This window comes from Sinohyriopsis cumingii, chromosome 11 (assembly GCF_028554795.1).
Source record: "Sinohyriopsis cumingii isolate HCF-2022 chromosome 11, ASM2855479v2, whole genome shotgun sequence".
NCBI classification, from domain to species: Eukaryota; Metazoa; Mollusca; class Bivalvia; order Unionida; family Unionidae; genus Sinohyriopsis; species Sinohyriopsis cumingii.
Window position 1 is genome coordinate 93365581 of NC_142971.1, and position 26241 is coordinate 93391821.

At 33.7% G+C, this 26241-nt stretch overlaps 1 long non-coding RNA gene across 2 annotated transcripts; it reads right to left on the reverse strand.

Annotated features, from left to right (window-relative positions):
• Positions 1 to 25883, reverse strand: LOC149789016 (uncharacterized). Of its 2 annotated transcripts, XR_016424465.1 has the most exons (4): positions 25653 to 25883; positions 11938 to 12373; positions 11242 to 11430; positions 1 to 78 (listed from the first exon to the last, which is right to left on the reverse strand). It is a non-coding gene; the product is annotated as an uncharacterized LOC149789016 (long non-coding RNA). The 2 variants fall into 2 exon arrangements; XR_016424464.1 differs by lacking the exon at positions 1 to 78 and having other exon boundaries at positions 9891 to 11430.
• Between the last annotated feature and the right edge of the window lie 358 nt (positions 25884 to 26241).

Sequence of the window (26241 nt, forward strand, 5' to 3'; positions counted from 1 at the left end):
GTGACGTTACTATCTAACCAAGGGACCTCAAAACCGCCTGCAGCCCATGGATTTATTTCCTGCGGCCGGCAGTGACACCTGCAATTTGTAAAACAATTAATGACTGATGATAAAAGGTTTCAGTGATGCGGCCCTCGGGCCAATATAATAATGATCACATGTCCGTGGTGATGATTAGAATTTGATACCCTTGGTATATGTGTATAAGCACGCTAGGTATGGTGCAATCTACGGCTAGAGATTGTGAGGTTGTCGGGCTTTTTCACTGCAATCACTTTGCTTTTGTAGCATGGAACAAAGCTAGCTCAATATTGTGAAATAAGCTTTGACGTAAATGAACCACTCTTGCGTAACACCCCCTGTGGAACGAATCCTGAGCACATATTAGTTCAGGTATCAATGCATTAAACATTACGCATATACAATTAGGTGACAGTGTGTTAGTGCGAGCATTCCTAGCATTTTCTCTCTTTTCATCCTCTCTTTAAATAGGTGCGACTGAGAGATATTGCACATTTGCATGCTTTCTATGTTTTTAATATAAACTTACACTCACCCTGTTTTCTTGCATAAGAGTAGATACATCTAAGTTGCTTGTTTGTGTGCAAGTATGAACATTTCCATCCATTTGTCTTTTTTCATCTGGTTTTATTTCTACTGGTGGGGCATTTCGTTTCCATTTTTTTTGCAAGGGGTTTAGTCGTGGTAGGGACTTTAGTTTGATTTATGAGTATTTTGACTTCTCTTTTACCCGATAACATTCCTTTTGTGTGACTTAGTTTAGGTGTTGGTCAGCAGGTATGATTGTTTATCGGCCAGACAGCATATTGTTTAGAAGGTATAAGTGATGTCGCTGGACAATACGTGGGCGAGTGTTAGTCAGTTATACGTTGTGCTGGTACGTAGATGTATGATAAACCTATGAACATTTTACTATTAATTGCCTCTTACACTCATACTGTCCAGTTTAAAAACGTCAGTTTCATGTTAAATTACCTTTCTTTACCCATACTGTAATTTGTGTATCCTAAATACCCCATTTCAACAATTCCCAGATGACCTAGTGCTTTGGTTGCGATAACTATTAGTGTGATAACCATTAATCCATTTTTTGTTGTCATAACAGCTGTTTGGAGGACCTGTGATCTAGGGTGAAAGTAAAAAGTTCGAGGTAAAGTCAAACCCGTCCAAGATTAGGTGGCCTAGAGTCTTAAAAGTTTGAAGTTCAGCGACCCTTGTCGCAAACCTTGTTGTTATCAATACTAAATTTGAAGGTCAGTGCCCTAAAGGACCATAGTGTTTTTCATAAATATATGAAGAATAGTTGCCAAGGCTATAAAACTCTAAGGTGAAGTTACAAGAACCGGCAAAATGTACACCTGGAAACCCTTAGAATAGACCAAAATATTGTCACCGAAAATATGATTTATTTAAAATAGACCAAACTGTTTAAGTGTCCCGAAATGCACAAAATATTTCATCAGTTGTTTCAAAAATTAAAATTGAGTACACATACAGTGTCTTACAAATAATAATTGTTCAATCTCTCAACTGAGACGATTTCTACTTTTCATCACCAACATGCATATCATTATAATCGTTGTTATTATTCTTTTTATTATTAGTAGCCAAAATTATTAATATAAAATAGTATTATTGATATTGTTGTTGCTGTTATTATTTCATCATCAGCATAATCATCATTATCATCATTGTTGTTAGTATTAGTACTATTATTAGTATTATTATTGCTGGGGTTTTCTTAGCTTTATTTAACAGTGGATTTTGTTTGTAATTTTTATTTAAATTTAAGTTTTACTCTGCATATATTTAAAACCGTAACATAATATTAATGTTACGGTTTTAAATATATGCAGAGTAATATTAACATAATACATACATATACTAAGTGCATTTATTCATTTTGCGAATAAATACACAGACATAATTCTTTATCAAATGCATGTTGAACTGAAATATGAAGTATCCTTCTTTAGGAATTAATTGAGAAAGGAATCATTCCTTTAAAGTGAAACAAAACATTAGTATTGATCCGATTTAAAATTTGTTCTTGTTTACAGAGACAAGTAAAATACTTGTCTATCCAATATTGACCATCGTTAGTACTGATATAGAACTTCCTTACAACCTGCAAGCTTTATAGGCTATATTCGTACATGTACATGGTTATTCAGGGGTCTTCATTGTACCAATAGATAAAAAGTACCATCAGACTAAACTTCCTGGATAATAATGAATGATGAGTTATTGACTTTCTAAAGTAAGATTCATGTGTCATATAAATTACAGACTCTAACATTAAACGTTATTCGAAGGTCATGGAGCGTGGAAAGAATTATATTTGGAAAAGTACCCTGATACACATTATCTCTTTAAGTAAAATTTACACAATTTGACATGAAGTGTCTTTTAGTGAAATTAGTACCACACTATTTGTAAACAAGTCTGCTGTAGGGTGCAGATACAAGATAAAATGCAAATATAATGAATTAATTACTTGCTTGTTGTGTAGAAAATATTTCATTAACTAGAATAGAATTAACCAGAGTATGCTGCCTTTGCACTGCTCTCTCATTAACAAAGAACACAGTTCTGCTTCCACACAAGACTTGCCGTGCTAATAATGGCAATCACAATAATAAATCTGTTACCAGATCGTCAGTACATTGTAATTTCTTCCACTCTGACTAATGATAGTGGCTTTAGCTAATGAAAAAACAATCAATTATTATATTGATCTGTTTACATATTGATCTGATATTTACTGATTGATTAATCAGTTAATCGGTTGATTGATTTTTAAATTTTGGCTAACTGATTTGTTGACTGATTGGTTTGCTGCTTGGATAAGTAGATTAATTGATTGATTGATTCTGGATTGATTGATTGATTGATTGATTGATTGATAGATTGATTGACATTGCTTTTTGTTTATTGATTGTCAAAGTGAAACTAATTATATAGCTGTTTCTGCATTAATGTTTATTTTCCTCTTGTTGTAGATTCGCTGAATGTGTACACGCATGCATCCATGTAGTTCCACTAACAATATAAGTGGCGCACAAAATGCAGGGAACCACAATTTGAAATCCTTATGGTTGATTTTTAGTGATGTGGGTGCTTCTGTGATACTAATTTTAATCTTTTGCGCAATTTGGAAACACTATTTAAATACAAGGTTACTCTCTCTCTCTCTCTCTCTCTCTCTCTCTCTCTCTCTCTCTCTCTCTCTCTCTCTCTGTGTTATGCGTGTAATCGCATATACCAAAGACAATCAATGGTTCATATATTTGTGCTAATTTCCATTATATTTATATTGCGATTATACAGTTTGCATTTACTTTACATGTTTTTCTCGTTTCCCTTACATTCATACATACACATGCATTCCTTTAGTCATGCACATATGCATACGTGTATACGGAAAGATCTTTAATTCATAAGATCATCTTGTTGAAATATGATACCATTTTAAGTTATCAATCAAAATTTGGGCAACGTCTGCGCGCTTATAAGAAAGGTAGAAACAGAAGATTACTTTCTGAGACAAAATATGTCTTCGTCTTCCCAGAATCTCATTTGACTTATTTACTGATTCAAGGCAGACCGACTGAAATAATACGTAGATCAACAAATCTTGTGTTACTTGCGTGCGATGATAATGCATACCCTAAACAGAAAACTTCGTCCTGATTCTCATACGTTAAACCACCAAAGACGTCATAATCAGATATTCGAACTAAGCAGTTACGTTTACCTGTGGAATGTTATGCTAGCCTGAAGTGATCCAGGATAATGTCAGAACCAACGCCACTACCTGCCAAAACCATTCACCGCATGGTCAAAGTCGTTTCGAAACATCATTTTTATTATTTTAATGATGATTTGTTTGCTTAAAGATCGCCGGATGAAATTTACTAGTACAGCGATTGACATGCTGACGTATGAGTTAAATGTTCTATTTGTATCCATTTGTTTTGCCGAATTATTTTGAGATCAAGGTTTCATTGATAAAAACATTCCTCATAATTTATGTAAGATTTCAACTTGTGGTGGAGGTAACGTTATTCCTTCCTGTAAGGGGAGATAACCCGCAGTTAGCCGTACGCTACAATTAGAAGGACCTCGGCGTTTCCGTCGCATTCGGGTAGAACACAAAGAAAGACACAATAGTCGTCCGAACACTCTGTGAAACTCGGGGTGAATAACGGGTATGCGAGAGTTAGATGACTAGAGGTAACCTGAGGATAATATGAAAAGGCTCCGAAGGGAATAAAAGAACATTTGTAGAGAATATACTTTTAGTATATTGTTGCATGACACCTTTTTATTTTAAGCAGGGACGAAAGTGGTTCTAAAAGTGAGGTATTATACAAGATTTAAGAAAAGAGACAGCTTTTGGCAATTTAACAACCGAAACACAGCGAAAAGGTTCGTCATGTGAATACATATCTATGTTGCATTGTCCAATTCTTACAATATATATGATTTGTAATAGACGTTTTTAATTGGTGAGTGATGTATGATTTTCTATTTATTTGAAATATATAATGCTTTACTAGGCAGATGAACGAAGATGCCACAATACTTCCTGAAGACGATGAGGCTCACTACGAATCAGTTTCGGATGGTTATAAGAACGACACCGTACAGAAGACAACGGTATGTACCATGCCATACAGATAGATTTTAAACTCCAATTAGATAAATAAGTTAAACTGTATTACAGTTCTTGTCATATTCAAACCGGGATTGGAATGAATTAAAATTGATGTCATGTTCCAAGCTGACAAAATAAGAAATATCCTTGCACGGATAGCGGATATCTTTAATAATGCTGATATATTATCGTGTAAGTAGTTTCTATACGCATCCGTACACTCTTGGCGTAAATGTAAGTTGTGATTTCCAATGCAATAATTAATTTAGTATGAGTTTCTTTTAAAACAATTTATCCATGCAGAATACATTTCGTAAAAAAAAATGTGAAACTATTGGTGCTTTAAGGAATATGTATAACACGAGAAATGCAAACTTCAGATATTAACTTACATGGACCAGCTAATTTATTTCGATCACAATTAATCACTAAACAAAAGAAATGTTGTCAAATTATTGATTCATTGTTTGTTTTATTTAAAAACTAATGATTTACAGGAACAAGACCAACAGAGGCGAAGTCTTAACTTAGATGAGTGATTGTACCTCAGACAAATGTATATTGTTACATAAGGGTACAGTGGATAATTATCTTAACTTAGATGAGTGATTTTACCTCAAACAAGTATATTCTGTTACATAAGGGTACTGTGGATAATTATCTTATCTTAGATGAGTGATTTTACCTCAAACAAGTATATATTGTTACATAAGGGTACAGTGGATAATTATCTAAACTTAGATGAGTGATTTTACCTCAAACAAGTATATACTGTTACATAAGGGTACTGTGGATAATTATCTAAACTTAGATGAGTGATTTTACCTCAAACAAGTATATATTGTTACATAAGGATACAGTGGATAATTATCTAAACTTAGATGAGTGATTTTACCTCAAACAAGTATATATTGTTACATAAGGGTCCAGTGGATAATTATCTTAACTCAGATGAGCGATTTTACCTCATACAAGTATATATTGTTACATAAGGGTACAGTGGATAATTATCTTAACTTAGATGAGTGATTTTACCTGAAACTAGTATATAGTGTTACATAAGGTACAGTGGATAATTATTTTAAATGGTTTCAGCCGAATGTGTCTATAAAACTCTACCTACAAATGTTCTTTAGTGAGAAACAAACAAGAGAATTTGTGTTCTGTTTCTAGAGAAAGAGAGGAATCTATTTGTTGTAAAACTCCATGATTGTTCTGTAGTTAACAACTTTTGTATTAGGACTTACTAATAACACACATTTTGATGAGAAATTTAAATGTGATTATACATTTAGGAAAGAAGTACATTTTGAAATTAGATATTCGCATTATTGACTAAACTTGGAAACGTTTAAGACAAAATATTAGCAAATGTTTAAGAAGTATATCCCCTACAAAACTATTTGAAAGATATTCAGTCACAGGTGGAAGCTTTTGAAGGTATAATTAATATGTACCTTTTGTTATGAATTGTTGCAAACTTTAATATGTAAAAATCAAGCTTTCTGCGACATTCATTGTCCTATACGATAAATGAGAAAATATATTCACTTTTGTCCCATGTATTTCAAGGGCTAACATACTTGACAAATATTAGGGTAATAACCATTATATCTGTTATATGGATCACATCAGCAATTGTATTGAATTATAACATCAATATTTCTCTCATACTCTCTCTCTCCTTCTCTCTCTCTCTCTCTCTCTCTCTCTCTCACTATTTTTCCCAGATAAATTTCACTCTTTCTGTACTATGATTAGGACGTATTAGTACTTAATCAAACGTGCATTTAATTCCTAGTTAAATAACACACCCATCCATATACTCCAATGGATAGATTCCTTTGGCGGTCAGAAGAAGGATTCGTGAGAGGGATTGTTGCATATGTGCTGTCTTGAAAATTATTCATAGAAGTTCTGTCTTTTCCAGCATAACTCGTTGTATAGTTCTGGATCAAAGCTATCAAAACCCACTGAAGCTTATATGTATGACAATCATTGTTTTCCCATCGACGTCGGACAACACGATTGAAGAGCTTGTCCATTAACAATGCCGCCACCCGTACCTAGTGCAAATCCAACAAAACCGGCTGACGAAACCACTCAGAACGTATTTACACAAGAGAAATAAATTGTTACAATAGATGACGGAATATTACTTCCACTGCACAATCTACTATGAGCTATAATCAGAGACCTTAATTGCCGGTTAAAATTACTAAAAAAGTAAAAACAAAGGTCACACAAATCCACTTTCAATGGCGTGGAATACCTAAATATTAATAACATTAATCTGTGTTTCTTAGACCTCTTGAAAGCATCTGCCCTCACTTTCTAAATATCGCCAACGCGACAATAGTTGAACAGAAAATATTTTTATCCTGAAATTTCAAAAGCATAATTCGGGGAAATTGAATGGGGTCTATGTGTTGTGATTATCAGGTAGTGGAAATTTTAACCGATAACGCTATGTCCGTACTAAGAACTGTAAGTGATAATTGGTGCTAAGAAATAATCATTACCATTCATCTGTGTCACATAAACTCCATGTTTTGGTATAGAATTTATTCTTAACAAGCTGAGTTCCATTTCTTGTGTGTGTAAATTCATAGGGTCTTTGCATCATGTGTTATTGCCTCAGTGACACATTACCATGCCCATTCTAGTTAAATAACCAGATTCTGCTTTCGATCAGTTATTTCATATTGCAGTAACTGATCTTCCTTGTATACTTGCACTTGTTTGCAATGTAAATATTGCTTCTTCAATATACTATGCAAGTGTCTGTGCTTTTACCACTGCTGTTACATTTTGTTTCGTTATGCTTCAATTTGTGTATAACTTGTGATATGTCGGTGCCTTTTACATATTTCCAGTTGTTTTTCAACTTCAGTGAAATAAAATTCTGAAATTGCACATGCCTGCTTAAACATATTGTTATTGGTTCTAATTTGAAAACCTGGTTCAGATTAAAATAAACGCCATCATTTGTGTGTTTTCGTGCTGTTAATGAATTTTCAAAGTTTATATTTAATTGAAATTTCATTGTTAAAATTTTGTCATATTTAGTGCAGATCTAGATAACAGTTCACTGATTTCATGTAATGACATTTCGTTTGTCACCTTGATATAATTAAACACATTTCTTATGGACATATATGGTTATTAAATTATACATTCATACATATTATATTAAAATATAATAAGCTATATACATCCACACACATACATATAAGTCATTAAATGCATACTTGCTGTTTCAATTCCGCCATTGTAAATGTGTATCCATATTTGAAAATTGTTATTTCATTTAATTTCATTCTAATCTAAATTTCTGTTGCTTGTAGTTTTCTGCCGTGCATGTCAGCTTGATAATTGTATTTCATTTTTATATTTGTTTATATTTGAGACAATTGTATGGTCTGGCGACGTAAGCCTACCAGTTGACTGGTCTTTTGCAGTAGTATTAACATTAGAATTAATATTAGTAACAGGTAAATAATATGAAGAATTGGAAACAGTAATAGTAGTGGCACTGATACGTTTCACTAATTTAACTATTAACATTTCGGCACACTCTTTCAATTAGATCAAACGAAACGGTGACAAGGGCTTTTTACCATCTTAACGATATTCTGGACAGGGAGTCAATTTCCATGTGTATATATTTATCTCAATTTTTACCGTTATTATACTGACACAAAATAAACACGGTGTCAGATTCTAGATTGTCAAATCAAAGACATTCCATAATAATGCATCATGAAGCATGTTTCTAAACAGCTAGGAAAAATGATCCAAATATTGCAGTAATCCAAGCTCGTGTACGTTATTACCTTCTATATCAACAAGCTAAACCGGAATGTATCTAGAATGTTTGTATTACAATTAATTTATACGAAGGAAAATTTGTATGTACCCGATTTTGAAGTAACCTTTTCATCAAAAATGTGGGAAATGAATGAAAAAATGTTTATGTTAAAAGGAAATAATCTAAAATCTCATTACGGATGCTCAGTAAAGATAATGTTACGGACACGTATAATATTATAAACTACAAATAGCAGCATAAAACACAAAATTTGAAGCTTTGTGAGTTCCAATTTGCATTCCAAATGGAACACACATCTTTAATAAGCAAATGCATAATAATATTTCACCAATATGATGAATGCCTAAAATATGTTAACAAGATGCACTACTTTAGCCGGAAATCGTGTTTCTTAAAAATTGTTTTGTATAATAATATAAAAATGTCATTATTTTATAGCTACCAGTATCATATAGTAGTTGTGTGTATGAAAATATCCCCACTTTTAAGTACTACGTCATCTTTGTGTGTATGAAAAAGTCCTCCTTTTGCTAATTATATGTAATAGCTGTGTGTATGTAACTGTCCCCGTTTTCTAAGTGTCATGTAGTGTTTTTGTGTATCAACATTGTGCACGTTTTATAAATATCATGTAATGTTTGTATGACAGTTGTGTAAACGGAAATGTCACCGTTTCATTTGTACCTTGCCAAATGGTATTGTAAGATCCAAGGGGGCTCACTATCGAGAGAATTAAACAACTTCTGCGTGGGTCTGGCTGGAAGTGGATGTTGGTATTACAATGTCTACATGTTGCATTTATCACATTAGCAATGATCAAGTCTGGTATGGGGAACTTTAAATGTTGTGTATGAACAAATGGCCATATCTTCTATGTACTACTTCCAGTCAGTGTGTGTCAAACTGTTCTTCATGGAAATTCATATGAAGGAATCTTAAGGACATTTAGTTTGTTATTCCTATTAAATATAGGAGATGATTATATCAAGGACGTTTAAGATGTTTTCATGAACAATTTATATAAGACACACACTGTATACCAAACTGCTAAAAATGCTGGGGTACATCTTACGAGGGAAGGTAAATCAACGACAAAGAGTATATCTTTAAACGAAGTTTACAACCTCTATGTTCATTGCACAAATTGCAAGTTTCCATATTTACAAATAATGGAAGTATGTTTCATTTAGTATTATCTAAAAACGATAAAACAAACATTTCCTTTTAGACAGAGTTCAGGAACCAATTATATGACTTAAAATTGTGTTTCATCATAAAATCATTTTATGCGATGAACGCGTATGTATATAATAGTTTCTTCATTGTCTCGGTTTACTTACTGCTGTGCTATTCGGGTTTAACAACGGACCATGCCGTTCTAAGGTGAATTATACACTAATTTGACAAAAAATCGTATTGTGACTTATTTCTACTCATGGAGAGAAGCTGTTATTTTGTTTCTTTACAATTCTTTACATTCGTAAAGTCCTGCTACTAAATCCTTCCTCTTTTGCAATATAGTCCTCAGTATCCCATTTTCTTGGAATGGTCTCATTTAGATTGAATTTTGTTGCTATGGTTTAGTACAGCACTTTGTGCTTCCTCTCTTCAAGGTCATTTTATATCATTTTTAAGGATGGTTATTGACCTCCATCCTCTCTCTTCTGATTTCTACTGCTCCTTTCATCATCCTCTATGTTATTTCAAATTAATCATACCTATGACGAACATTTCCAAAATCAACCTTTAATCATCACTCATTATTTGTAAAATATCAAAGTTTAGTAATTCAAAGCCTACCATATGATACTGAGTAAATAACAAATGCAGTGTCTACTAGTCACCAAAATTAATATGGTAAAGTGGATATCAAACTCTATAATTATCATTAAAGATAGTTTTTCGATCGATAAATAAAAATGTATTTAATCGTAACATGCTAATTTTCTCTCTACTTTTGTCTGACATTGATAATAAATTTTCAAGATAAAAGCAACACGAAAACAAATAAAAGGATAATATCCATGCAAAGACGAAAACATTTTAGAATTTGGCATTCAAGTAGATAAAATCATAAAGTGATAACCTAGAAAACTGTACATCTTGAAATGCTTCTGTACAATGTTTTATCGTTTGCCTGGTCACTGAATTTGCCATGCTACTCATCCCAGGCATTGATTAATTCCTCGAATTCAGATTCTTCAAGAAATATGGAAATAAATCTGATTGACGGTGCATGCTGGCAGTGTAAGGTAATACAGTACCCTGTATATGTCAAGATCAATTTCCTTTATGGTGAGCACGAAAATAATATCGTATCCATCTTGCAACAAATGTGTGATTAACTCGCATTCATTATTTATATTCTGCTATAACTATGTCTATGGTGTAATAACGGTTACTAGAAACAGGAAAACACGTAATTGTTAATCTTACAGTAAGAAATGATTGATAAAATATATACATTAAAAGTTATGTGTCAAAAAGGATGGAACGTTTTGGTCTACGTTCTTTATATATCTTCGAAAAAGTAGGATGCTCGCTATTAATTTTGGTTTTGATATTTGGATTATGATGTAATGTATTATAATGATACTGTTTATCGGCAGGCGTATTTGCTAGCAGCATATAATACACAAACTAACAAAAATATTTACGTAAAACTTAGCAGAAGACGATATTGCTTCTATAGCAAATTATTTTCATATGTTAATTATATGGGAGTTACTTGTTGGTCCCTCATCCTCCTTGCGATTCACTATGGGTGAGCCTTGGTAACTCGGTTTAGCATCGGGGTCTTAAGCCAGTGGTCGCGGTTTATATAGCCGCCCACATCAGTCTGGGTGGGTTGATTGCGTGGGTCCTTGGGAAAGCCGCGTAATTCTCATATAGTCGGCAACATAAAGCAGAAATGTTACTAAAAAACCAATAAAAACAAATAAATATTCGTTACATTAACTATGGACCCTTAGAAATAAGATCATTGCAAACGGAATGTGATACGCAATATCTGACTTTCAACTTAAATGTATTAACTCTAAATTAAAAGAATTCATGATCAGTGAAAAGATTTGGTATAAAAAAATGTCAAGAAACAATGCTCTTGTTCAAAAATGAACTATACACGAAAAACATGTTTTTGGTAGCAGCGGCATTGACCATGGAGTTACTTACTTTTATCAATAATGTTCTTTGAAGTGCTAATGCAAATACATTTACCAGGCTTTTTTTAAATCTGGTATTAATACAAACTAAATGCATAAGCAATCTATCCTTAGTAACAATGACCTTGATATTGAAACATTGAAACTTGAACAAAAGTTGAATAAATAAAACAATAAATAAAACTTAAATATATTGTTGAATTTAAGTCATATTTATGATCATAATATTCTTTCATAAATGATAAAAGCACAAAATCAACCTCATTCATCTGTCTTTTACACGTGTAGTCAGGCGCTATGGATGTCCTGCGTGTGTGAATATGTGACACATTGCAACTTCCTTTTTCTATATGTATTTTGTGTATTCGAATGTCAATAAAATATTTTGCATAATGTCATGATTATTTTGATTCATTTTTCATGAACGGCATAGTGAAACACCATTTCACCTTTTAAAAATATTTGTTTTAAATTAATTCGAATATTAGTTAATTTTAAAATTTGCAACTTCTTGAGGAAATAATTCTCCATATAATTAGAATATCGTCATCTTCCAGACTTGCATATCAATGCTTTGATTTGTTCCATATGTTATTGTTGATTCATCCACACGCCATATATTCATTTTGTTTATGGTCTTTTCAGCTATGACGAATCTCTCTCTCTTCCTCTGTCTCTCTGCCTCTGTCTTTCTCTCTGAAATAAAACAAGGCTTTGCTAATATGTTATTACTGCTCATCAATATGTGGATATACATGTGGATTATATTCAGAATATTATGATTATACATTGCCAAATCTGTATTATTATTAGTATTAGTAGTAGTAGTAATAGTAGTAGTAGTGGTAGCAGCAGCAATAGTAGTAGTAATATAGCAGTAGTCTTTTATACAAAATTGCTTTGATACATAGTTGGGGATCGGTTAGGTGGCAATTGTGGTTGAGGAGGGAGTATCACGATGAGTAATATTCCAAGACATTTAGATAGTAGAAGAAAATCTGAATGTTGTCCTTATGTCTATTGCCTCGTCAGTATACGCATATAAAACATTCAAATATTCCATAATGGTAGGTCCAGACATTATCTATGTAATATACAGTAACAAAACGGAAATATGTTATCCTGTAAAGAACTCACATACGGGATAGAGCAGTGGAGAAAGTATTCATAAAAGAAGGAATGAGTATATATGTTGAATCACGAAATAATTTCCATGGATGAATAATTTCCATAGATGAATATTTTGTATAAATAAATATCGGTATACCTAAGTATGTACCAATTAACTGGCCTGTGTAGCGTATGATAATTAATCTACGTTTAATGTAATCTCGAATCATGTCCTGACGAAACGAGCCCACTAGATCAAATACTTAATTACCGAACAAAATGAATAAAGTGTAAAAACGCCCCGGACTAGTATGTTTTGAAAAAATATATTGACAGGAAAACTTAGATGCCGTGAACAGTTAATGACGTGGATCACTCCTTTGATAAAACATCATTTTTAATAGAAACATTTATTGAATACAGTTTCGAACACATTTAGTGGTATCTCCATCCTCTCTTTCAATACGAATCCCGTGACGATGAGAAAAAAATGTGTTTATTTGTTGATAAATTAGGCCACACGTCATGTGCGTCCCCAAGACTAAACTTATTAGAGGCCCTCTACAGTCCAACTTATTTCCGGCCCCCTAGATGTTTAATTTGTAAAAATAAATAGGCTGGAGATTAAAACTTGGTATTTGATTTTTACAACATTCGTGTTCTATAGTTGTCGTTGTTGCATCAGGATATCATATGTTACTTTCTTTCAAATTGGGTTCGAGTTTAAACCTGACACTGTTGGTCACGATTAAAATGACCACATTTATCTTCTTTCTAATTGAAAGTGTAACACTTTTACAGGATAACGTGTTGGATTGAACAACACATATTGGCCTAAATCCGCTCCTGTATTTTGTCATAGGTTCACTTAATTTATATATTCAGTCTTGTTAATACGGATGATATGCGGCAACTGTATCATTGTCTGTCAAGATGAAAACTCACACATATTTGGACATGCCTCGTCTCTTAATCTGGCAGAGGTTGTACTGATAATAATTTCTAGATGTATCATTGCTCATTGGCATGGAATCTTTCTCCAGATGAGCATCTCAAATACATAATGAAAAGATTATTTAAAAGTGTAACTGTAAATGCAAAGAACCATAAGTAATATATTATAATAAAATTTAGAAAATGCACATTGAACTTAATTACATGACGAGTACTTGTGTTAACATATGACAAGTCAAAACATTTGCGTTAAGGGGGATCACAAATCACAACATAAGTTCGTATCAAGCAACATTTGTCCTCATCACTAGTTTAGAGTTTTGTTGGAGATCTTTCTGAGTGTTCACGAAAAGCAGAAATTCCTATTATCCGTGTTCTTTCAAGAACTCTCCCAAATACAGTGACGCTAGGAACGACAACCGAACTCACCATCCTATATCATGTGCATTGGAATCACTTTTCAGCATTTATTTTATATCTCAGCTTGCTGAAACAATCAATATTTGCATTGACGCAAAATACTTGGCTGATTGTGCGTGTCCTTGATGGGCTACACGGATTTCACATGGCATTGATCATAACAACTTTAGATGCCAAGCTCCACCTCAACAAATACTTGTTTTTCTAGATAGTGGCATCCGATTCAAAACATAGGTGGGCCCTCACGTTCAATGTTTCGTGAAAACGACTCAAAGCAAGATAAACATTTAAATATGTGAAATTTATTCAGATGGTTTTCTTACATGAATTGGTATGATATATTGATACACTCTGACTGAACGTTTGAATTTTGTGTTGTAGTTTGTCTTCTGCTTTTATTAGCTGTAACGTCCACATGAGCAGCTCTCGCGCTTTCTCCACTCGCCCCCTATATATATATATATATATATATATATATATATATATATATATATATATATATATATATATATATATATATATATGTTTGTGTGTGTGTGTGTGTGATTACCTTTCCTGCTCAGTATTTGCATTTCACCGTTAATGACGAAGCATCAGATTAATTAGTTTTATTCCATGCTGGGAGCCCATAACTCGGCATGCAAAGTGGCGTGTGAAATTAACGCACACTTTAAGTCCTTTATTAGTCACTATGCCTACGTAAGCATAATAATGAAAGACTTAGGTGAATCCCCGTATATTCTTACATGTGTAATATTAGACCGCCTCACCTGTAATTGAATTAAAAAACATTACATTAATGTTAGAATAACCGCTCTTATTGGGAAAAATAAATCGAGTTGATGCAATCATGAGAATGTTATTTTTGACCTGGATATACTTCCCGTTCACTTTCAGAAAATTTGATTGAGTTTATTGTACCCAGATCTCTCTCTCTCTCTCTCTCTCTCTCTCTCTCTCTTCCATCATCGTGATCTGTGCACCAATGTGATCAGTATATTATACTGATTTATGTACCTCTTGCATGAAAGAATAGCAATATTAGCCACATCTGTTAAAATTCGTGAGCCCGATGACTCCAAATGGAAGACGAATGGATAATGCTGGGAAAATCAACAAAGAAAAGATTTCCAGTTTTAGAGTCTTGAAGTAATCATTCAAGTCAGAATATATATTAGATCTACGGTTTACAATGTTAATTTGTTTGAACTACTTTCTGCAACAGGGGACACCGTTTAGGTCTATATTACGTCGAAAACCATGTCACCCAAAGCAGTCGAAGTTTAATTAAAATAAATCAGCCTGCCATTTCTTGCAAAATGATAATAACAATGTGCTCTTACTTTAAATTGAAATTCGACTTCAATGACATTTCTTATTGAAAAATGATTTCCGGTTTCGCCCCTCTGATCTGATCCAACGGCTAGTGTCAGCAAGAAGATAATGAAAAGAAATATGAACTATACAAACACGATTATTTCAATCATCGTTCAAAAGTTTGTAGGGATAAAATTGTAGGACGAAGGTACAATAAAATATACGTAAAGAAAAGATTTGCTTTGTTCAGTACCTGACAATTCTTTTTCTACATAAAATAAACCCTTTTTCTTAGTTTGACAAGAGATACAATTTCGTCAGAAATTGTGAAGAATAAACGTAGTGGCACAACATATTCCTTCTCAGAATTAACCAGATAGTTGGATCATTAGATACAAGTTTAGTGTTGCAATACTAAATATGTAAATTGTCAAGGAATCCCCAACATTAAAAGGCCGATAACGTCTTTAGATGCACTCCATCGGTACATTTAATATAATGTTTCCACTACAACCCGATGTCCATATCCACAGGTAACTACTTGCCACGTATGTATATCTGATGATTAAAGTATATATATATATATATATATATATATATATATATATATATATATATATATATATATATATATATATATATACATAGCTGACTGGATTACAATATAATTGTTCTTCATGTACCACACCAAAGATAAAAGTAGTAAACTCCGTTGAGCAGGTGTATAATGAATGCATATTGTCTTGGATTGTGTTCGATTAAAATAATATTTTTACTGGTATTAAGATGCATGTGTGAGTAAATCGATGGTTACTGCACCGATATTGCTAGTGTAAAAGGTGTGCCTTAATATGAACAGAAAACAATTCTCGTCTTTTCCTATGGAAAAACAAACCAACAGTTCTATAAATCTTTAACATATAGCACGCACTAATACTAAACATAAACTTTATGTGTAGTAGGGTTTAAGACCACATAGTTACAACACTAGTTATATAGCCAGTAAATGTTTTCAAATTGACAACACGAGTATGGAAAATCTGCAGATTTAAGTACTTTGCGGTCCATTCCTTGTGTGAAAGTACAAGGATTTGTGATTACCAAATAAAATAAACGCAGAAGATGAACTAATATACACTTCAAAGCGCTGCAAAGGCAATATCAAAGCCAAACATTCCTTCTCGATTATGGAATAAAATAATCTGTTGCAATTTGCTTCTTTTTTAATAGCGCACATGATGGTCAACATCATTTTTGTTTAAATGAATTCATCAGTTTCTACGGTAACAGCAGTGGTTGTTTGAATACATATACCCAGTTCCATGTGCGCTTTTTCCTTGGGCCAAATTCATTCGTGCACTGTATACCATGAGAAGCAAACTATATGCACAGTTAAGCAGACATTTATGAAAAGCTAATTTCAAAGATGTTAGACGATCATTTACTTTGGCAGCACGTCGATTACTTCAAGGTTATATTTGCATACCCCATCAAACCAAGTACTCTTATGAAAAAAGTATCATTATCGCAACTGGATAGTTCCCCGCAAATGAAACCCATTTGAAAACTGGTTAACTTTGATAGCACGTCGATTACTTCAAGGTAACATTTGCATTCTCCATAAAACCAAACACTCTTCTGAAAAAAGTAACAGTATCACAGCTGGATAGTCATGCACACACATACACACTCCCCAATCAAATCAATTTGAAAACTCTTTTGTAGTGTCTATTTAGTGTGTTTCATTACCCGCTCACCTTTTAAATGGGATACTAATACCCAGGCTATATGGTGAAAATGTCGAATCTTCGAAATTACGGCAGACCCAAAAGAATAGTGGCGCTGGTGGTGGTGAAAAAAGTTCACACTTTCACAAAAATAAATAAAAGGCCCCAAAAAGAGAGGTCCTAAAGAAAAACATATCTTGTCAGAAAAGGAGGAGGTACTGCCGCTAGGACGCACAAATACTGCAGAAAACCTCGCCGATCGGTGACGAAATTTCCTCCAGCCATTTCTAATTCTGGATTCATGAGGATATCAAACTTGATTTAAGACCAATGTTTCTTAATGATACATAAAGTGACGACATGTTTTTCTTTAGCGATTGCTGTTGCAGCTAGAAAGGTAGCTTCTCATAAGAAAAAATGGACAAGACAGAACCAGAAAGTCTACTGGGATTTATCCAAACAAGAGCTGTCACAAACCATGTCTCTACCTTTGTTTGCATTAATGACTTGATATACTTAACTTTGGCCAATGTCGACATGTCTGCGAGCAACAAAAAGCTATGTGACTTTAGCTTTTTAAACTTTCACTGATTCTCAACTTTACATGTGACACGAGTATATTTAAACCTGATATTTATTGTTTAGCTAAACACAGAGACTTGCAAATTTTCCAGATATTTTACCTTTATTCAAGTCGCGAAATTCGCTTGTTGGAACAAAATTACAACTAAATATTGTTGCTCTACTATACCTTTTTGTGAACAATTTTGTGAAATTACTAAGTGTCAAAATGTTTTATCATTTTTAACCATGTAGCAATCTTGGCACAGTTCATTATTTAACGTGTCCAGGAAAGTGTTTTACAGCACAGGAATTCGTAACAAGATTGCAAATTTACTATTTTCTGTCAGCATTTCAGTCCTACGAAGCCAGATCACAGGCACTATTGCCTGTATTGAATCTTGAACAAAGCACTTCGTCACTAATGATAAATAATTTCATAGCCTAACAAATATTGTCTACTGTCATAGTTTCGAATTGGTTTCAGTTGCTATTCACAGTTCGAAGATTATATTGGGGGTTTTCTGCGCTTGATCGTTAGCCATCACACAAAAGAACTAACGCACAACGAATCATACTGTTTGTGATCAATGGACAATGTGTCAGCCTTAGGTCAAAACATATGTTCGGATGTCATATTTTGTGAGAACTTTAGATCTACATTTTCGAAAGAATGATTTTTGTAGACTTTGTCTCCAATTCTGTGATATTTTACCACGAATGTCGATTTTTTCGCCATCGAAGTGATTTTTAAATGGAAAGTTGGTCTTGCAATTTCACCAGGAAAGCATACCATATACGAAAGCCTATGAGTCCTATCAGATTGAAATTGTTCCGTACTTCCTTGAGACTGACTTGGGTTCCTATTAACCATTTCCTAAGAGGAAAACTTATTGACAAATTAAACTTTGTGAGCCAAAGAATATTTGTCTGCGGTACTAGCAACGTTTTCAAAAATACGTGCCTTTTGTGCATTAAGTTAAATTATGACATCACTATGAACGCAGCTTTTGAACTCTTCGGCTGATATAAGCTGTCCGAATAGTCATAATCTGTATTATTCTGTTTAGATCCACACGTCTTGTCAAATAGTTGTTCTCTTTCTCTTGGAAAGTCGAAATGGGTGTGGCTGTTTACTTTCTTTTTTTTAAATTCTGAAACCACTGTCGATATGCCTCAGGTACCAACTGATAACCCTTCAAAATACATCCCTTAACCAAACCATAACCAGCAGTTGCTTCTAATGACAGTCTAGTATAAATTTCACAAACTTTGCAAATGTATGAACTCTGTAATAAAACAGTTCTGTGCACCATTGTTCATTTTAAATTCTCTGTAAATTTTTCAAAATATGAAAAATATTGATCTACCTCTTTTCATTAAAAAGAAATAATGCTATACTATTTAATTGGTAATATCAAACACTGAACTTTCATGAGTTGCTTTCTTACAGCTCGCCTGCTCTAATCCTTTTAATCGTTTTATATTTGCAGTTTCATTTGCATCTCTCATTCTTCCTTTTGAATTTGTCTCTATCTCTCTTTCTTCCGTTTAAATTTGTCCCTCTCTTTTATAATTTGTCTCTATGTTTTCTTGCATTTGCATTATCATTTGCATTTTTTTTTCTTATTTATCAATTTGCATTTATCTTTTTTCTTGCTGAATTTGTCTTTTTTTTTTTTTGAATTTGCATTTTTATTTCCATTTCCATTTTTTTCTTTATCAATTTGCATGTCAATTTTTGTTTCTGAATTTGTCTCGTTCATTCTTCTTTCTGAATTTGACACTTTATTCCCTCTTTTTTATTCGAATTCTAGTTTTCTTAAATCTATTTCATTTTTCGTATTTTAATTTCAATTACATAGCTTGCAAGTAAAAGCCAGATGAAGACTTCCTAATAAAAAACAAAGCATTTTTATCTTAATTTATCTTTTCTACCAAATACTGAACTCAAATATGTTTTTGTTTCTTCTTGTGTTAAAAAAAGATGATTTTGTCTCCGAAAGATCATATTTTGTGGCAAGTTCGATCAATTTATATTTTTTCGAAGACTCTAACCATTCATAGGAAAACTTTAACGTTGTCCGCTTCGATGATATTGTGCGAGCTTCTAGGTCTCTCTATGTAAACTCAAAAGACCTGCGAGTAAGAAAATTCCCAAATAATAAAAACATAAATTTCAATTTCTCATAAACATTCTGAAATTCTTATCCCGGACGAGCCCCCAGTATATGTTCGACTCTATGGTCACAAACTAAGCAACAGAAAGAAGAAAAGCCAACACGCAATGGTCAGCCAAACATTGAGATGTCAAGATTACGTTCTCCAGAAAACCTTAGCATACTTTACAATAGTTCCAGAAGAAAATTAAAGTCGAAATATTGAGCACTTTCTACTTCCCCCTGTACTGTCAAGGCAAATGTTCTTCATATCAAATAATATCTAAGTGCAATATAACACACGTCTACAGACTTACCAAAGGAGCACAATAAATGAGAATGATTCCTAAATTGAAATAAGCCTGATTGTTCAGTTCTCTCATTATATATTATATACACCTTAAACTGCAACTATATTTCACAAGATACCCCACGTAACAAATCTTACTACTCGAAAATGCCTATTCATGTGACCTAATCTAACCAGTGAGAAAGTACTGAATTCTTCTATAACCGTCCAAACCTTATTAGTCAATGAGAAATTCACCAAAGGTCGTCATTAAGATTTTTATTATTATGTAATTGTCAGCACATAAGGAAGCATCTATTATGGAGCCATTGTAATATTACTCTCTTAACAAGCACCAGTCGCGTAGGCAAAAACTAACTAAAGATAATCTGTACATCGTATAGTCAAGAATAAATAAAATCATGCACAGTACAGTGCGATATTTATTACGGCTATGGCTTGAGTTGAAAGTGTAAATGAAAACTGTGTTAAGAAATCGTTCATAAAGCACGTGTTGGAACCTGCACTTTATGATCTAATACCAAAAAATGTTGTTATTCTTTACGCCTCGTGTAATGTAGAGCATATATTATAATTTGAGTCTGTCCGAATATTTCCAAAATCTATAAGTAAAAATATTCAGGGTTTTAGATATTAGGAAAGCTGTTCTATTCGGGTTCAAATTTAATTAAAATAGCTCTCTTTGAATTTAAACACACGTAAGATCGGCCCTTTTGATAAAGTCTTAGATGTGGAAGATGCAATTACACAGCTAGCTTATATAGCCTTTGAAGTGTCGATCGATCGAGTTCTGGCTGCCTGCCACTGATGCATACTGATACCGTTTACAGTCCCAAGAGGGTGAAAGCGTTGTGATCATTATTTGGTTGTACAAAGCATTAGGAATGTTAATATGCCTGGTTATGCTCCCCCCCCCCCCTCTTGGCTTTTTGGACTCTGATATACACAATAAGCCTCTTTCCCCCATTACTGTTCATCTTCCTGGATTCTTAACGCTAATCAATAATGGGTTGCACTTGGTATGCAGCTAGCTGTGACTTGTCTCAGCGGTAAAAAGGGATTAAATCGGTCCAAACCGGCATACTAATAATACTCACCAAATCATCTGGGTACCAAAACTTTCTTTTTCCAGGATAAGAAATGGTGGCTGATAGAGGATTTACAACTGGAGAGGACCTGTTTGTAAGGTGTGTTTGATAAACATTCCATATTTCTTGAAATGATACTCTCATTCGAGTGAAAACGAGATAGCTGAGTCCCGAAGGATTGCAAAAGTGCGAATTCATATAGAACGCGCTATTGCTTGACTTTGAAGTTCGATGTCTTAAACACAATATTGCCTACACGAACAATGAAATTCATGGGAAAAGTGTTACTCTTCGTGCTGCTTATGCAATTTGCATTGTGATCAGAATAAGGAGGTTAATTTTGTCTGAATACTACGATATTTGGAGAACTTGTTCCCATCCAAGTTAATATTGCATGCAAACTTTGTAAGCTTGACTATTGAGGAGAACAGATCTGTTAACTTTGCACACTCATGGTAAATTCGTAAATGCATCTCATGAACCTAAAACAAACTTTATTGTCCGAGTTAACCCGTACTTGTTAATGTAGAAAAACTTGTCATTAGAGAACCAGTCATTTGATCAAACAAGTGTTATTAAAGAGCATATTTGTAATGTACAAATTGATTAATATTATGTATTACTCGTCCCTACTGAGACTGAGATTTTTTTGTGGCCGTGTTATATATATATATATATATATATATATATATATATATATATATATATATATATATATATATATATATATATCGAGGTTTCTCTCTATGCATCTAAAAGCGAACAAATTATTTAAATATTTTTAATATGAGGCTGTTGAAGAGATATCTCTAAATCAAACTAGACAAACTGTGATAGATAATATATATACAATATTGTAATATTAATTGTTTACTGGATGCATTATATATATACCCTGTACCAATTTAATTTTATTAACTTCTTCATCCTTTAGTACATTCATTTTGTCTTTAGTGATCATAAGTATGCAGACTCATTGAAAATTCGCTAAATATCTGATTGACATAACTATTACATACTGAAATAATAATTCAATAATCAAGTATGGAACATTGAACATTTTTTTTTGTTTAATCAGTTAATCGAAACAGGCGGCAAAAGGCATATAACGTTAGACACACACACATATACACACTCTCTGTTTCTTCATTTATGTATCTGTATGTCACATCTTAAAAGCCTTTGCGTGGAACTTCATGCTAATTATATGTACCATGTGCAAGAGAGGAATCATTATTGGTGAATGTCTTTTGAGGCCTAGGGAAGGAGTCAATGTTATTAGTATCAAAATCAGAATTACGCACATTAAGATGTCATATAACATACCAAACTCTATGAATCATAATATATGTTTATGTCTACATATGTGTTCGAACTATTTTCAAAGCAAAACCATTATTTTTAACCAAAAACTTATTTCACTCATAGTGATCAATACTCATGTCCCATCGTGAGTCGCTTTGAATAGAAATCATCAAGCGTAGAAATAAGTATCTTTTCAAATTTTTTTCACACGTGGTACATTGTCTGCTACAAACTCATGGTCGAAATGTACATCAGTTAGTAGGCGTTCGTTTGGTTTTACACTCCGCACAGAGAATGTGTAAAATGTTTAGTTTTGAAATAGTACATAACTGTAGCTTGGCATAACGGCCACTTTTTCCTGCAGGACTGAACACATGGTAATCATCTGTCAAAAACTCCTCATGCTAGTCTTCTTGGACAATTAGTTTCAGCTATGGTTTTATGATCAATGATTCCGTCACAACTGGCATATATAAATGGATCCCTAACACACACATCTGTATATTATATCTTGTTAAAAAGCCTTGTTAAAAAGACAATGAAACCGAACGAAATATTTTTATATAAGGAAGAATGGCGCAATACGTAAATGAAAACTTAAGATACCATTATCAAAAAATAAGCCAAATGAAAGAAAGTTCCCTCTAAGGTTATCGTTGTCATTTTCTCAATATTTGTATCATGGTCGTGAGACCATTTGAAAGTGTAGTATGAGTCATTACTGTGCTTGGGTATTGTGGTTCATCGATCTAAAACAGTGTTATTCCATGCGGACCAAAGTGCACTTAGTACGTGAAAGAGTATGAAAGGCCAGTCTCTCTCTCTCTCCCTCTCCCCCTCGTTCTCTCTCTCTCTCTCTCTCTCTCTCTCTCTCTCTCTCTCTCTCGCACACACACATAGACAACAAACGATCACCAGCCATCCATTTCAGCTTTTCTATAAATTATATTTCGTTAGGTTTTTTCCTCTTTGTAATTCAAGCCCTTGAATGTTGTTATGTATACCCATACTGTGTGATGAAATATATGTTTATCAGACATATTAAATATATATTTTTGTACATTGTGGGTTTGTACTGGGTTTGTACTTTGGGATGAGTCATGTTGTTTGATAAACATGTGTACTTGTCAATTCTATGGTCAAAATAAATTCCGACTGGTCGGTTGCTGAAATTTCCGCGAAGGGCTAGGCCTTGTTTATGTGTTGGAATCAACTCCAAACGAACTTTTGAACAACATCCTGGTTAAACGTTATACTAGTTGTACTGTTACTGTTGTTGTTGAGTTTAATTATAGTGGCGTGCGCACAATTGTGCATGTGCCACTTTTTCTGACTGCAACGCAGCCTGCTAGTTGTTCCTGGGGAAGGGAATGGTGCCACCTCCCCAAGGCTTTAATGGGTTCAAGGAACCATGATAGTTTGGCCTCAATCTGTGGGTCCATAAAGGTCCCTTACAGTTGAATGTTTGGCTGTCAATAGTGGGAAGGAGAGCTCGGGAACGGTCCTGGTTGCTTCACATTGATTGGTTTCTTGTTGCATTTGCCTGGTGTTTCTTGTTTTTATCCTTTTTCTTTTTCAAAATGTTCTAAAAAGGGGGGTGTTCTATGCTGTTTATAGAGGTTGTTTGCAGAAATCATGTATGAAGAGAGATTTTCAAGGTTATTATGGTATTACTAGTCGAGGTGTTTAGGGTGTGCTTCCTACGTTATGTTATTTGTAAGCTTTTAGATATTGCCTCTTTAAGTTATTTCTTTATTAATGTTTTTAGAGATTGAATGTTATTTATACTTTATTAAGCACGAGACCGGAGTCCTAGTCTATTACACAGTTCGTTAAGGACATCTAGGACCGGAGTCCTAGCTGATTACTCGGTTCGTTAAGGACATCTAGGACATCCGAATTTGCGGTTTCCTTAGTTTTTGATAGGTGCTTCGTAAGTGAATTATTTATTAATCTTTTTATAAAATTGAATGATATGTTATGGGTTTTTATGTGGGGGCTTCTAAATTTATTTAGCTAGTTACTGGGTCTTTTGGTTTTGTGGGGATATTAATTATATTGTTTTCCTAAGTCTTGCTGAGTCTATGAATTTATTTATATTTTTATATGCTGATTGTTTATTTATAAGTCCATAAGTAACTCCGGGTATGTGTATGGTGATCCAATCTCTTTTTGGTTTTTTGATAAATATTTTCCTAGCGGGTTGAAATTTTGGGCATGTATTGCATACGTGGTATAGATCTTCGGTGGTGTGGCAGCTAAAGCAGTTAATGGTTGCTGGTTTGGGTCCTATAAACCTTCCAAAACTGCTTGCTAGTTTAGTTTTTCCAGTTATTATCCTGCTTATGGTTTTCTGTTCTAAATAGGTACCCTTAGGTAGCTGTTCCTATCTACGGTTTGGGGGGTTTCATGGTGCTTTTTGCCTTTTGTGGAGGAGTTCCAAAAATCTTGCCATTCTTGGTCTATATATGTTTTTGCGAAGCTTAGTGCTTCTGTAGAGCTATAGTTAAGTTTTGATCTCCTATTTTGGTTTGTGTCTATATCTTCATTTGTGTGTGGTTTTTCCGCTTCCTTGAAGAGGATTAGCGATAGTATTGGCATTGTATTTATATTGTTCCCTGGAACGTAGTTTTGTATTTCTAGTAGTTTCTGTTGGTGGGGTGGGGGATGTTAGTTATGCCTGCTGGTTTGTGGTTTGTTTGGTCTGTGTTTGTGACCAGAATGTGGGGTCCCAGTGTGATGTTGGTTGAATTGGAGTTTGCTGTGGTTGGTACGACTTGCGTTAATCTTACTTGTTTTACAAACTTTATTGGTGCTGTTTGGAGTTGTGATACATCCATTATTTTTACTGATTTATTGATAGGGTTGTTTGATGGTTTGTGTGTTTGCGTGTTTGGATTGAATAGAGCAATTTGTTTGGACCTAGTTTGCATTCGTCTACTTAAACTGCGTCTAGCATTGAATCATGACTTATCTTTTGTTTTTGTCCTAACGCCCAGTCTGCTCCTCCGCTCCAAGTCTCACCTTTGTTCTTTTGTTTTCTGTTACGTGTTCCTATCATTCCTTTGTTTGAAAGTTTCTTTGTTCTGTGCACTTCCTTTGTTCACGGCTTGGCGGGCTGCTAATCGTTTCCTCTTCTTAGTATTATTTCTTTGCTCTTGTTTTCCTGTTCCTTTCTTCTATGTTAATTGGTGATGGAGGTGGCCGCACTCAGTAGAACTTTTTAAAATTATACACCAAGCCGGTTTTACACAGTAAACAAATCAAGCAAATTGAGAGATAGTTTTCAAACTTGACGTTATGGGAATGACGTCACTAAAATAAACAACGTTAGTTTACATATGATTGTTTGTCATTCTATATAATTCTGAATATATTTAAAGGATATTGAAACACTCGTCACAAAAACCTTACACAATTTTCCATCGGCAACATGGTGTAATATTCGATAACAGAACTGTATCCATTTCCGAAGTAATTTCAATAAAATTTGCAAAAATATCAGAGCTAAGAAATACGTTTGTTCGCTGTGACTGTTTTTAAATTGTATCTTAATAAGAAGAAATACAACGTCGTTGTAGTAATCGTGTTCTTTTTTTACCATATTGGCCCC